Raw genomic sequence first — 15,908 nt, 5'->3', positions numbered from 1 at the left:
AGAATTATAAGGTAGGATACATGAGAACTTTGGAAACTTCAGGGATATCTATAACTTCATCACATTCATTATATCCATCATACCCAATCTATTTCCACATAGAGTTAGTGTGCAGCATTTCCCATGAGATATTGCAGCAGATTTGTTTAAAGGATCAAATAGGCAGAATGAGCTGAGAAAATGGTCTCCTACTGTAAAGCTAACCTTGGAGGGAAATAACCTAAACAATATTACAAACAACAGCTTTAAAAAGCAGAAGAAAACTAGCTTCAGAAAAAAGAAGAAAGGGGTACAATGTGAACCAAGATAGGATTGAAGAGACACTTCTGGTTTGGCAAGGACTCTTATCCAAAGGCAACTTATGATTACTTGGCAGCTATAAGAAACTTCTGACTTACAAAACTGTAGTAGGATTGCAAATTCCTCAGGCTAAACTCTAACATTAAAAGATGGAAGTAAAAAGAAGGGTTAAGTGGAGAATATTATCATATTTTTTATGGAAATAAATACTATTTACTTTTCATTCATTTATTCTACAAATACTATTTGACAGCCTACTAAAAACTATTTTGGAAAAATACTGAAGGTAAATAAATGATTCAGACATGGCCCCTGCCCTCAAGGAATATACTGTTTATGGGAAAAACTACATAATAAGATATTTATAAAGTGAGGACTATATCAGTTTATGCTAAGTTATACAGTGGTAAAAGAACAACCCCAAAATCTATACACAGGGTTTTGCACACTTTTTAATTTCTTCCACGCATTGCCTCCAGAAGGCAGGTATCCTCCATATATTGGTTTATTCCAGCTACTTCAATCTTGTGACAATCCCATGTCAGCAGGTAATTTTTAGGATCATCATGACAGAGAAGAGAGCTAGAGATTTTGATCATTAAAACTAAATATTCTGTTAGGAAGTAACATTTGTCACTTCCATTCATATTTCATTGCCCAAGTAAGTTATATGGTGATTCCCTGGCAGGGAAATACAACTACTCCACGTGCCTGTAAGTAGAGAAATGGGTATTAGTAAAAAGTGCTGACTCCTACAGTGTGCTATATAGCAGAGGTATAGTTGAAGGATTCTGAGGCACTAATCAGTTAGTAACAAAGGGTTAAGTGGCCACTTGTTATATTTTCCTCTAGTGGAATGGAAAATAAGTTGGTAAGTCCTGACGTATATAGTAAAGGTAAAAGATAGGAGTCATTAAAATAAGGGTCTCTTTGTGCACTCTAATCTCTAATCCAGATAATAAAAAAGATGGAATTCATACCCATTTATGTAAAGTCCTCTGTGAAATGCAAAATAAATAGAAGATATGATTCTGGCTCTTAAATCTTACAATGTAACGGGGATGTAAGGCAAACCTGAAGAAATGCGGTAAAAGCTGATCAATCTGATAACCTGTATACTAGAAATCTTTATTACTTCCCTACACACATAGGGCAATGAAAATGATAACCCTGAGACTTTGCAAAACCTTAAAGTGCTTTCAGAATTATTAAAGGAAGATTAAAGTATTTTCAGTATAGTTTAGGTTTAAGGCTATTATTGAATTTTAATACTAGAAAACTGGCCATTTGTGCACAGTATATATTACACATATCCAGTAACTTGAACCTGTGATGAACTATAGTACTCCATTCTCTGATCATTAATAAAAAAAATAGAGAAATAGATAAACATTTGCTTCTAGCAACATCTGTACAGAATTGCTTATGCATATTGAGCAATCATGATGATTTATAATGGGAGTGAGATGGAGGTGGGTTAAGAAGGCATTTATATAAAAAAGCTCTCTGAAGAAGATGAACATATTTTGTAGGAGAGGCAAGAGATATTTTAGTGCACAGGGAAATAAATACGGAGGGAAATAAAAAAAAAAAAAAAAAAAAAAAAAAGAAAGAAATGAGGTAGTTTAGAAACCAATGTGAAGTTTGGTCACATTAATTGTGTTTGTGTGACTAGAGAGAAGTATGTAATGGGAAGTAGCAGGGGGGATATTTTTGTAATAATCGGTAGAGGCTTAAAGCTTATGACCAGGAGTTTTTTTATGGTTCAAAGGGAAAATTCAAATCCATTAATGTTCTCAGAAGGCAGGTTTGGAAATACAGTTCCTGGATTTGTTTATCAGGTAGGTAGGATAAGGAGAGGCTGTCAGTATGGTTGGTGTTGAATTACAGACATGGAAGCACAGGAACTGCCAGAATAGAAGGTAAATCCTAAATCCTACGGGGGAGAATTGATAGTTTGGGTTCCTATTCCCCAGGTTTCAGTCTGAAGTACTTTTCTTTCATTATTTCAGTGATCATATCCATTGCAATGATGTCAATTACCATCTACATCCTTATAATTCTTATCTATAAATAGAAAAGCCATCCTATAGTGGTAAAATATGTACTCAAATGTTAGCTATTATTGTATGTCTACTAAGATCTATTTATTCTGAACCAAAATTTGTATATCCATCTGCATATTGACTATCTCTATTTGAATAACCCAAAGAAACCTCAAGCTCAACAGGTCTAGAAGTATCCTCTCTCTACCGTGACCCACTCTTGTGCTGTGTTCCCTTTTTATTCTGCCCACTGAATATATTTCCATGTTCTTCATTGTATCTCCACGTTGTCTGCCACATAGTGCATGTCTAACTATATTAGTGTGTGAATATTTCATATTAATAAAGACTAGATAAGAGCAATGAAGGAGCTGAATTTTAACTGTGACTCCAAGACCATAAACCCAGGTAGAAATGTGATTTGGAATGGTAGGAGAAAGAATGTGGGCATGAGATGCAGGTGTAAATTGTGGACATTACATGAGAGCTGCTTTACCTAGTAAATGACTTATATTAATAAAGAGCAAATCATCAAGAAGGCTTTAGAAAAAGTAATTTTTTAAACAAACAGTCCTTCATTGCTTTAGAACATTTCCACACCTCTCCTCTGCCTTCAAAAACAACACAACACTGTGGCAAAGAAAGAAAACAAAAGTCTCATCATGGAAACCTAGTGTCCTCTTGGCTTATATTACTCTTAAAAATAAGAGGTGACAGTCTCTGGAAAGATTCCTGAAGGACACAAGTCAGCATCATTTTATAAGAGAAAAAAAGGACATACTTTGATAGATGGATAATAAAAGCATGGGGAAAGAAGGAGATATTTCAGATGAAAGAAATGACAGATAAAGAGGATTAGTGAAGGGTCAAAACAATATATGAAGATATCAACATTTCTTGCACAATCATTCAATAAAAATGTCAACAAGCAAAAGGCTGGCTGGCAATAATACAACCAAAATGGGCAATTTAAGTGAAGAAAGTAGTCTAACTGAGCTCAACATAGCTATTAACACTTATTTACTGGTCTCAATGGAATAAAATACAGAAAGACAAGAGCTTGAAGTGAATAAAATTGTATCCAATTTACAATCAAATGAAAAGATAGTGGGCTCAGAGCCCAAAAATATTCCTCAATTAAGCTTCTTTACAACGGCTTTAGTTTAACCAGCTGGATTTTTATTTAAAGTTTTAAAAAACTACTCTCATTCAACCTTTTGAAGAGCAGGATTTTTCTTTTAATGGATAATCTGTTTCTTTTTATAAAGTGAAAGTCAGCAATAATGTGTTCTGTACACGTGGAAGCATAATAAAAATTGACACAGAGAAATGGAAGGTGCAATCCCTATTCTCAGAGACATGACATTCTATGAAGAAGAAATATATGAGAAATAAGGACATATAGGTCATGGACAGCACCTCAATGGAGTTGTCTCAGTTTTCAATTCAAAGGAACATTATTGTTTGCTGGTCAACTTAGGTGATAAGTGATTATTGAGGTCTTGTGCTTAATATAATGTCATGATTTTGAGGATGATACCCCAATAAAAGTGCAGCTTAAGGTCAAAATATTCCTATTAAGTAGTCCTCTTGCCATATATAGTATATGCAATATAACTTACTAAAATTTCCATTCTTAAATCTACAAAAATAATTTAAAATTCTGGAACTTGAAGAGGTAAGCTTTATCAACTGGAAAATTATCTTTCATTATGATGTTGAATTAATTGCATGTTACTATACTAGGAAACATATTTCATTTTTCAATGTGCTTTTAAGATAAAAATCACAATATAAATATAAATATATATGATGTTCCTGTTAATACAGGACATTCAATATGAAGGGATAGTTTAATTAAACTTCTGAGCTTTTTACATGTCAAGTAATCAAATGTATCTCTACATGTGCAAATGAAGTTGAAAAACTGTGAAACCTGCAGATAGTCCAATCAAATCAACAAATATTTGAATCCCAACCACTAGCAAGTTTAAATGTTGCAAATACCATAGAGTGGAGTGATTTATAGTCTTTGCTCTTACAGATTCACTCAGTGGACAGCCACAGAGATGGGCCTAAAAGGAGAGAATAGAAACGTATAGATAACTAATACAAACCAGAGTAAACTTGGAAACAAAACAGGAGGACAGTTACCTTTAATTAGAGAAAAATTAGCAATGACTCTATAGAGAAGATGATGTTTAAGAAGAGCTTTGAAAGACAGGTAGCATCAGCCTCGAAGGAGGTAGGTAATGGGACATTTTAGGGACTGTAAAATTACAAGCAGATGGTAAAGAATGAGGCAGATTTGGGGGAAATGTTGAGTAATACAGTTTAAACAAAGGATATTGGATAGGAAACTGGTAGATAAGCTTGGGTTAGACTGACATAACATTGTAAAGCTCTGAATGCCGGCCTAAGGCTTTTGAATACCTTTCATGTATAACATGCTTGTTTCACCATGCAACTTGCCCTAAACCAGAGACTATCTCAAAGTCACTTTCGAATACAAATAACATAGATCTCACAGTCTTCAGCAAAATGCTTGGGGAATTGTCTAACCAGGTTTCCTTGAGTACTTAGTCTTCTTAATGCATGTGAGAAAATTACTTTCTTCCTTGATGATTTATGCCTTATGTAACAGTTGCTCCAGTCAAACTCCTTACAACTGTTTATGAATGCAAACCTTTTTATAACAGGCCTATTAAAATATAATTCATACACCATAAAATTCACCCTTTTAAACTGTATAATCCAATGGTTCTTAGTACATTTACAGAATTGTGCTACCATTATCTAATTTTAGTACATTTTTATCGCAGCAAAAAGAAACCCCATATCTATTAACTATTATTTCCCCATTCTTCCTACCCCAGCCCCTGAAAACCACTAATCTATATTCTGTCTCTATTTCTTTACTACTTTTGGACATTTCATATAAACAGAATTATAAAACACGTGGTTATGTTTGTCAGGGTTCTCCAGAGAAACAGAACCAATAGGATGTATATATAGTTATATATAAAAGAGAAAAAAATATTATAGGAATTGACTCACACGTTTATGGAGGCTGAGAAGTCCTATAATTGGCTGTATGCAAGATGGAGAACCAGGAAAGCCAGTGGTATAATTCAGTCCGAGTCTGAAGGCCCGAGGTCCAGGGGAGTTCATGGTATTATTCCCAGAGTTTGAATGCTCAAGAGCCAGGAGCACTGATGTCTAAGGGCAGAAAAAATGAATGTTACAGCTCAAAAAGAGAGAAAAATCACCCTTCCTTTGCTTTTTTCTATTAGAGTCCACAGTAGATTGGATGATGCCCCCCCACACACACACATTGGTGATGGTGAGGGCAGATCTCCTCATTCAGTCTACTGAATCAAATGCTAATCTCTTCCAGAAACAATGTTACAGACACACCCAGAAATAATGTTTTACCACCTCTCTGGTCAGCCCTTAGGCCATTCAAGTTGACACATAAAATAAACCATCACAGTGACCTTTTGTGTCTGCCTTTTTTCACTTAACATAATATTTTCAAGGTTCATCCATGTTGTAGCATTTATCAGTGCTTCATTCGTTTTTGTGATCAAATATTTCATTGCCTGGATATACCATATTGTGCTTATCCACTAATCAGTTGATGGACATTTGGGTTATTTTCACTTTTTGCCTATTATGAATAATGCTGTTGGGACTATTCATGCACACTTTTTTTGGACTTATGTTTCATTTCTCTTGTCATAATAAAACTGTCTTTAACATTTTGAAGAACTTTCCATTTTCCAAAGTGGCTGCACTATTATATAATCCCACCAACAATGTATGATATATGAGGGCTTAATTTTCTTTATATCTTTACCAACACTTGTTATCGTTGGTTGTTTTTATTTTAGCCATCCTAGTTTGTGTAAAGTGGTGCCTTGTAGTTTGATTTGCATTTCTCTGATGATAGTGAGTATCTTTTCATGTGCTTATTTTTACCATTTGTATATTCTTTCAGTAAATGTCTTTTCAAATTACTTGTTCATTTTAAAAATTGGGTTATTTGTCTTCTTATTTTTGAATGGTATGAATGTAAGTCCCTTATCAGATATATAATTTGCAAATATTTCCCCCTAATTCTATGATTATATTTTCACTCTTTATGGCGTCCTTTGAAGCACAAAAATTTTACATTTTCATGAAGTTCAATTTATTTATTTATTTATTTATTTATTTATTTATTTATTTATTTATTTGCCACTTGTGACTGTGGTTCTATATCTAAGAAACCATTGCCTAACCTAAGGTAACAAAGATTTACTCTTATGTTTTCTTCTGAGAATTAGTGCTGATTGTCCAGCTAGGTCTTATTTTCGGGGAAACAGGGTAGTAAGACCAGAATTATAATACTAACAGTCACCTGTATGGAAATAAATAAATAAAATAAAATAAAATAAAAGATAGAGAGAAAGCATTTCCCCCAAAACCATGTACCAAATACATCTGGCAAGATGTCAAGCTGTGTGCAGATCTTAATTCTTCCCTGTCCACCTCTCCACCTGGCCTTTGCAAGTTATTCAGCGAGGAGAATCTGATACTCATGTTGTTTACTTACAGCTTTAAGTGAGGGTTTACCACGTACACACTATAATTACTTCTTTATTGCGATGCCTTTTATACAGTCAGCTGATGAATTTTTCACTTCCTTTCACCTAAAGGTCAATTGATTCATGAGCTTACTCAAGCAAAGAACAGCTTTGTTGGGAAAACTTTTCTTTCTTTTTTTAACCACTGTAGGCAAATATACCATTATTGCTGGCTTTTTGTCTAACTATACTCTAAATCTTGGATGGAATTTATTGATGGTGATTATATTTTGGGACAAGAATTCATTTTTAGGCCCGACAAAATGACATTTTTGGCTCTACTTCAATATGGATCCAAAGGGAACTGTTCATTAACATTTACAAGCTGTTTCTTTATATTCATGGTCTGATATAAATGACTTGGGAGCCAGCAAATATGAATTGAATTTCCATTTCTACCATTGACTCCGTTTGTGACCTTGAACAGGACTCTTAATTTCCCTGAGCCTATTTTCTCCATCTGTGAAATGGCGATAACAACAATAGTGGATATTTGCTTCATTGCTTAGTTCCCCATACATCATTTTTAAAAAGTGTCTCTCACTAATGAGAAGGATACAATTAAATGTCTCATATGAATAAAAGTTGGAAAATAGAAGTTTCATCTAAATGCAATTTTCAATGGTATGACTCACTTTAAGGAACATACACATTTCTGAAAATTTGGTATAAAGTGTAACATATCATATTCTCTTCCATTTTCAAAATGACAGTGTATCCACACTAAAAACTGTTGACTTTAGCATGTAATAGCAGTCATTAAATTATGTTTTTAGTAACGTAATTTTCTCATAAAGCATGTGTCGATGTTTCCAAAATTTCAGTAGAATCAGTTTTGTATATGGTTTTGTGTTTCAGTGGACAGCATAATACCCAAGTCTACATGATGACAAGCTAGTTAGTATACAGTTCTATACTATAAACCCTAGATAAAACAGACGCATTCAGAGGAGGTTTTAGAAACTCTAAATACATTTTAATGCAAAAAATTTTCATTTCATATTTTCTTTAAATAGCAAGCTCATCATTTCAACTCCTCGAAAAATTCCAAGTTTGCATAACTTTTAGGGAACACATCTGTCACAAGAACAAGGCACATTCTGCTCTCACATCATGAAATGAAAACAACATTTCAGAATTCTGCTGGGTCCTGGGAGCAGGAAGATCTCTTTAGATGCTGCATGTGGCTTTTACTTCTCCCAAATAAACTTTTATTAGAAAGATGCCCAGTGTGGAAGAGAAAGGCTCTTGGTTATTGCCTAGATCATACCGTAGCATGCAAAGATGTTTCTTTCAGCTTCATGTTCATTTTGTGATATTCAGAGATTGAAGATATAATTGAGTGCTATCGTTCTGAATATTACCTCAGTTGTGTCGGTAGGTAGATGTTTAGGTTAACCTTGGTTTTGCTAAAATAATGGCTACTTCCAGGGACTGCATTCCTCTCACAATGTGGCTCACAGAGTAGGTGAAGGTCAAGTGGAGGCTAAGTTGCCTGTTCAGTAGTCGTTATTACATAGAAAGACAGATTCATGGCTGCCCTCCCTGGATATTTTTATTTATCTGGTCGGGGTCATGACTTGGGAATTTCAATTGAAAAAAAAAAAGCTTTCTGGGTGATTGTAACATCATACCATGTGTGAGAATTACTGTCTTACAGTTTCTTGAAGGCCTCCATGAATTCAGGGTAAATGTTACTTATGTGATTGTCACCCTGTAGTTCCAGCACTAACATTTGATCCTCAGTCCAGACATTATGTGGGCTTATTTCTTACTCATGGTACTTGTACGCAGCTGGTGCTTGGCCTCTTGACTTCTATTTCATATGTGCTATAAATACCACGTTTTTCCTCCATTTGTGCCCTAACTTGGAAAAATTTGAGAATTAGGCCTATCTTCAAGTGCTTAGGACATGTATTAGTTTATCATTTCAAAATCTATTGAGTATATAATATGTGCCCAGAGGTACATTTATTATAGACATGAGAGGACAAAAGAGGGAACCCCAACCACAGCAAACCTCTCTAAGGAAGGGAACATCTCAAATGGAGATGTTAAAGTGGGTGAGGTGGAAGGGCAAAACCAAAACAAAACAAATAAATGCCGGATTAAAAAAAAGGGAAGTTTTATTGACTCTTTATTCCTTTAACCTGTCACACACTTGTGTACCACTTTAGGTTGCACAGATTTAGCAGTTAGTATTGTGTTTCTTATTTTAAAAAATATAGAATATTACCGTGATCATTGGGGATTACTTCAAATTCCTAATTCAAAGCTCTTAGGAAAGATTAATACCAAGCAGACTTTTTGAAAGGCAACACTTGAAAGGCAACAATCCTATCAGATTGGAAAGCTCTGACTCTACAGTTATGTTCTGCTGCATCCTATATATAATAAAAATATAGGACATTAACTAAAGATTATTTTCAGTCTGGGTCATTATTTCCTGTCTTCAAAATGGCATGGTCATACACTAATCTTGTTCTATAATGTTGTTTCTTTCACAATAGGTCACTGTTCCTCTTAATCATGCCACTGACTATAATACCAAGGGCAGTAATTGAGATCCAAGTGAAATGTAATCGCCTGACCTCTGAATTGGAACTGGATTCTTGTTAGGTTAAATTAGCTAATACAGTGACAAAGCTACCCACAAGCTGTACTTTTTGGTAGATTTTTCATCAGCCTTAGGGCTGAAGCTGCACCATCTGGTCAGCAGGTGGCTCTGAGGAAGGTCTTAGAGTCTTGCCTTCTGTAGCTGTGCCCTAGCTGAGTGGAACGGCACTCGCATTATTCTATGGATAATGAGATGAGAAGTACTTATCACAGCAATTTATTGAAAACAAAAAAGGCGCACATTAGCAAGCTAAAATTATAATTAAAGGAAAAAGAGAAGAATGGTTTCGCATAAATAGTGCCAAAATTTCAAGGGACCAATCCTTTGAGGACGGAGACATCAGGATTCAAATTTGATGAGTAATTTTCCTGGGCCACACAGCACCAAATACATCATCTGACACAGATCCTCTTTTGATTTCCACTTAGGTTTAATGGTTGAATAATCATGGCTCATAAGTTTATCTTTAATAACAGTCACAGCAGACAGTTTATTAGCAGATTCTGCAGACTGCAGGGTTGTCATTTGCTGTTATAGTGATTGTCTGTTTTAAATATCACAGCTGTTGGTATTTTTATTTATTTATTCATGATTTGATTCCTGCCTCTTCCACATCTCTGATGCTCAAAGGCAGGCTATTTTCCTTTTCTCTTTGAATTGTGAAAGGCTGCTGTGACAGCCCCTCGCCCAGGCCGTGGAGTGTCACACAGGGTCCTATGGTGCTCAACAAAAAGCCACGTCTTCCCGAATCTGGCAGAGCTCTTTATGAGAGCTGAGCCTTCTTGTGGGGGGCTTTCTCTGTCAGTGAGTGGCAGGCATGAATGGAATCCTATGAGGGTCCTGGGCCAGTGAAGACCCTTCTTCATGTGTTTCTTGGCCAGGAGAGTGGAACCACTAAGAGAAATGCAAATGCCCAGGCCTCCATTGTCCTGTGCAAAATTAGATACCACTGTGAATAAACATAGGATGCACTATAAGCTGCAGTTTCTAAATTCAGCTGAAGAGAAAGCTGGGTCATAATACATAGCATCTTTCATTGAGTTGTGGAGGGACAGGCTTGGATTTAACAGACGCCATTATTTCATTTGTCTTCAGAAAGGCCTCGTGAGCAGAGTGTATATAGAGTGACACAATTTTGTAAAGAGAAAAATTGAGGCTTTACATTCTCAGCATGACCTGGAATTAGGCATGAAATTAGAGGAGGCTGCTGCAGCTAGACAGCTGACTGGGGAAGACTCAACACGATCCAAATATCCACATCCTCCCCTCTCCCCTGAGAAAGTATGCCATGCTCCCTAGAGCCCCTGAATGAATAAAACAGTGTCCCCACCTGATGGCCAGGAGGTGGAGAAAGTCTGATACTCTACAACTGAAGACCAGTAAGTGACATAATGTGCATCCCTGAACAAAGGGCACATGACGTGTATATAACTCATCGCAGTTAATTTCCTATGAGCAGGCTTGGATCCCGGGGAGGCCCATGAAAGCAGAGAGAAGATGTAAGAAAAGAAGAATGAAGAACACAGGAGGCCCATCTCACTCATTTCTTGATCATTGGAGGGATATGTTCTGCCCCCCACATACTCTGGAAGGTATCTACTCTTTCTTGCCAAGTTCAGCAAACAGGAGCCTCAGAAAGACCTCTGTGGCCCCTGTTGTTTTGGGGAAGGGGATGCCACAATCTGCAGAGGCAATCGTCCTCTTCTTTACAACCAGCACCAGATTTTTCTTTTTTTTTTTTTTTTTTTTTTGCTTCCCTGCCTTTCAGTAAGTGCTTTTGTAAAGTAATAGTAAAAGCTAATGTGCAATAATATTTCAGAAGTTAATGGTGGGTGCTGAGGATTATGGAGCACTTTAATTTTTACTGTTGTTTTGCTAATATCTTTACCAAAATAATAAGAACCAGAAAGGGGTATCGACTGGTAAGCAGAGCAGCACTGTGAGCCTTTCCATCTGTCTGCCTCCATATGCTCGCCCTAATGTCAAGTTGTAATCAGACGACGATGTTCCTCTTAACAGGTGAGATGCCTGTCATAGCATCCGTGAAAAAGCAATTGCAATATCAGCATCATCATTCCTCACATTTGTGCACCTTAGTACCATGTTTCCTTGAAAATAAGACAGGGTCTTATATTAAATTGTGCTCCAAAAGATGCATTCGGGCTTACGTTCAGGGGATGTCATCCTGAAAAATCATGCTAGGGCTTATTTTCTGCTTAGGTCTTATTTTGGGGGAAACATGGTAGTTCTCAAACTGTCCCTAAAAACCCTGTGAGTCTCCTGGCTGGGTGCCAATGTTCGAAGGCTGAAGCCCAACAATTAGTCATTATCAATATCATAGAAATGTAATATCATAGAAATATAACATATGTATACATTATAAATGTATAATGTTAATGTACCAGACACGGGTTTTGTTTTGTTTTTAGCTTCTTTGCCCATAAATGTTTAGAGAGTCTTTGGCACTTGCTGGTGTTTGCCTACTAATGAACGTTGGCCAATATTCATCCATTTAAACTATTTGTTGAATGCATCATAAAATCCTGTTGACTCTACTTTGATATATCCAGCATTCAACAAATTTTCTTCGTGAACACACCGACTTTGGTCTGAGCCACCAAAAATTATGGCAATCACCTTCTAACAGGTCTTTTTGCTTCTGCGTTTACTACTACACGGTCTACTCTCCACACAGCAGAGTGAGCCTTCGAAAATGTAGGTCAGATGGAGTGACTCTTGCTCAGAACTCAGCAGTGGCTCCCCATGTCACCAGGGGAAAGCACACGTCTTTGTAATGCCCTACAAGGCCCTATGTGGCCTGGCCATCCCTGACTTTGCCCACCCTCTTTCTTTCATTCACACAGTTCCAGGTACTTTGGCTTTCTGGCTGCTCTTTGCACATGCCAGGCAAACATGCAGCTTAGGACCAGTGCCCTATTTTTCTGCCTGGAATGCTTTGCCCCTAGGTATCTGCTTGCCTGAAATCTTTACTTTTTCAAGGCTCCTCTTGGTTGTGACATTTTCTCAGACTTTCTGTGTGTTTGGTGATCTTGGCAGTTTTAAGGAATACTAGTCAGGTATTTTGAAGAATGTCCCTCAACTGGGATTTGCATGATGTTTTCCTCATGATTATACTGAAATTATGGGTTTGGAGAAAGAAGACCAAAAAGGTCAAGTGCCACTCTCACCACATAATATCAAGTGTGCATGCTATCATCATGACTTATCACTATTGACGTTGATCTTGACCACCTAACTGAGGTAGTGTTTGTCAGGTTTCTCCACTGTAATCCCTATGATTTTTTTTTTTTTTAATGTTGTATGTTCTTATTTCCCTGGGCCACCCAGGATTATCTCTCATTGGGGGAAACTTCAGAAACTACCGGGGTTGCCAAAAATAATGTACACACATGACTTATATTCATCTTTTGCTATCAGTATATATTGAGTAGCACAGTTTTTTTTTTTTTTTTTAATTTATTGGGGTGACAATTGTTAGTAAAATTACATAGATTTCAGGTATACAATTCTGTATTACATCATCTATAAATCCCATTGTGTGTTCACCACCCAGAGTCAGTTCTCCTTCCATCACCATATATCTGATCCCCCTTACCCTCATCTCCCACCCCCCAGCCCCCTTGATTTTTATGTACCCTTTACCCTGACCAAATCAGGATTGTGCAGAAGCACCATTAGAGTTTCTGTTTTAGGTCTAGCCTCTTAAACCCCTGAATCAGCTCACCTTTCTCACATTTCCAAGATATTCTATAGATCTTTTTGTCTTTTATTTGCAAGCCAGATACTTGTTTGATGTCACCCATGGAGAAACCTCAATTTGGGGCATGAAAAGTGCTTTTGCTTTGTTTATTGTTTTCAGTTAATGACTTAGAGCGATCAGGCTAAGGAATGCAAAAAAAAAAAAAAAAAAAAAAGACTAATGATTAATTTTATGGATTCACAAATTCTGAAATAAAAGTAGCTTGGTTTTATGTTAGAGATGTAATGCACGTGCATTGTTAAAAAAATGGAAAACAGAATTTTAGAAAATAACAAAAACCACCTGTGATAATCAAGAAATATTGCTACCCACTGATTATTTTCAGTCATTTTTCTATATTTCTATATGTTTATATTTATCCATGTTTCTACATATCTTCATTATCTTTTGATTTTTTTGGATGACCTTATAGGTATAATTTTGTAGTTTGTTTTTCACACTGAATTGTTTTTTTCTCACTAAAATTTGTTTTACTGTGTCTCAAAATTCTGTGACAGATTTTTGGTCAAATTATTTCCATTAAAAATACTGATTTTTAATAATGAATAACTTAAAACTATCACAGAAAAAAACCCAAAAGATCCACAAAACATCTTTTTGTCCCCTTTGAAGGTTTTACCTGGCATTGTTAAAATTAACCACTAAAACTAATAAAACTGTCCCAGAAAAAATACCAAAAGATCCACAAAACATCTTTTTTTCCCTCTGAAGGTTTTACCTTGCATTGTTATCATTAGCCACCCTTTTTGTATTAAAGTTAAATGGCCAACTGAGACAAACAGTTCTGAGATCTTCCACCACTGATTAAGACGGGCATTAGGGATAATATCCATTCAGCCTACTGAGTTTTATGGGCAGACTTGGTGACCTTACCAGCTCCTGCAACCTTCTTGTCCACTGTTTTGATGACACCCACAGCCACGATCTATCTCCTGTCACCAACAACCAAATGGTCCAGAGGAGGACAGCCAGAGAAGCTCTCAACACGCAGGCTTTCGAAGAACCATATCAGCTATGGCAGCACTACCAGGTTTTAAGAATTTGAGGCTATCTTCCAGGTTCTTACCAGAATGGCGATCAATCTTCTCCTTCAGCTTAGCAAACTTGAAAGCGATGTGAGGTGGTTGACCATCTAGCACAGGTTTATAGCCTGCACTGATTTGGCATGAGAGGTTCAGGGAAATCACCAGAGCTATGAAGCCAGCTGCTTCCATTGGTGGGTCATTTTTGCTGTCACCAGCCACGTTGCCATGACGAACATCTTTGACAGACACATGCTTGACATCGAAGCCCACATTGTCCCCAGGAACAGCTTCACTCAAAGATTCATGGGGCATTTCCACAGACTTTACTTCAGTTGTCATGATGACTGGAGAAAAGGTGACCATCATGCCCGGTTTGAGAACACCAATCTCTACTAGTCCCACAGTGACAGTACCAATAACACCAATTTTGTAGACATCCTAGAAGAACAAACCCAAGGGGTTGTCTATTGGATTAACTGGTGGCAGGATGAAATCCAGAGCTTCAGGCAGCGTGTTTCCACTGGCATTGCCATTTTTACAAGTGACTTCCCATCCCTTGAACCAAGGCATGTTTGTCCTTGGCTGCAACATGGTTTCACCATTCTAGCCAGAAATTGGCATGGATGCTAGTGCGTCTGGATTGTAGCCAATTTTCTTAATGTAGGTGCTGATTTCCTCATTATCTCTCTGATTGAAGGGTGGCTCAGGAGCATCGGTTTGGTTAACATCAACAATTAGTTGTTTTACGATCAGTGTGTAAGCCAGATGGGCATGCTCCCAGTTTTGCCCAATCTTGGAGATACTTTCTTGAAATTCACAAACACCAGCAGCAGCAATCAGGACAGCAGAGTCAGCCTGATGTGTGAGTATAATCATGTTTTTGATAAAGTCCCTGTGTCCTGGGGGCATCGATGATGGTCATATAATACTTACTGCTCTCCAATTTCCATATGGAAACAATAGTTACAATAGTTTAGCTTTTAGTTTATCCGAGACCTAGGCATACTTGAAGGAGCTCTCTCTCATTTTAGCAGACCCCTTCTCAAATTTTTTGGTGATCCTTTTGTCAATCCTGCCACATTTGTCGATCAGATGGCCTGTTTCCCCGAAAATAAGACTTAGCTGGACAATCATCTATCTGTAATGCGTCTTTTGGAGCAAAAAGTAATATAAGACCCAGTATTATATTATATTATAGTAAAATAAGACCAGGTCTCATATAAATTTTTGCTCCAAAAGACGCATGAGAACTGATTGTCTGGCTAGGTCTTATTTTCGGGGAAACACAGTAATGGTAGACTTGCCTGAAACTATATGTCCAATGATGTAGATGTTAATGTGAATTTTTCTCTCCCCATTTTGGCTTAAATTTAGCAATGGTTTTTATGGCACCTGTGTTCTGGTGGCAAACCTGTTGTTAAAATACTATAGTAAAATTATTTATGGAGAATTTCCCCCTATTAATTAAGTTTTAAAAAGGCAAACTCCAGTATAAGCATTTGATCATATTCT

General features: G+C 36.8%; 1 pseudogene; it reads right to left on the bottom strand.

Annotated features, from left to right (window-relative positions):
• Positions 1-14,128: 14,128 nt before the first annotated feature.
• On the bottom strand, positions 14,129-15,272 carry LOC109460860 (elongation factor 1-alpha 1; annotated as a pseudogene).
• Between the last annotated feature and the right edge of the window lie 636 nt (positions 15,273-15,908).

This window comes from Rhinolophus sinicus, linkage group LG03 (assembly GCF_036562045.2).
Source record: "Rhinolophus sinicus isolate RSC01 linkage group LG03, ASM3656204v1, whole genome shotgun sequence".
In the NCBI taxonomy this organism is placed as follows: domain Eukaryota; kingdom Metazoa; phylum Chordata; class Mammalia; order Chiroptera; family Rhinolophidae; genus Rhinolophus; species Rhinolophus sinicus.
Note: the sequence above shows the minus strand (reverse complement) of the source record. Positions and strands in the feature narration are given on the sequence as shown.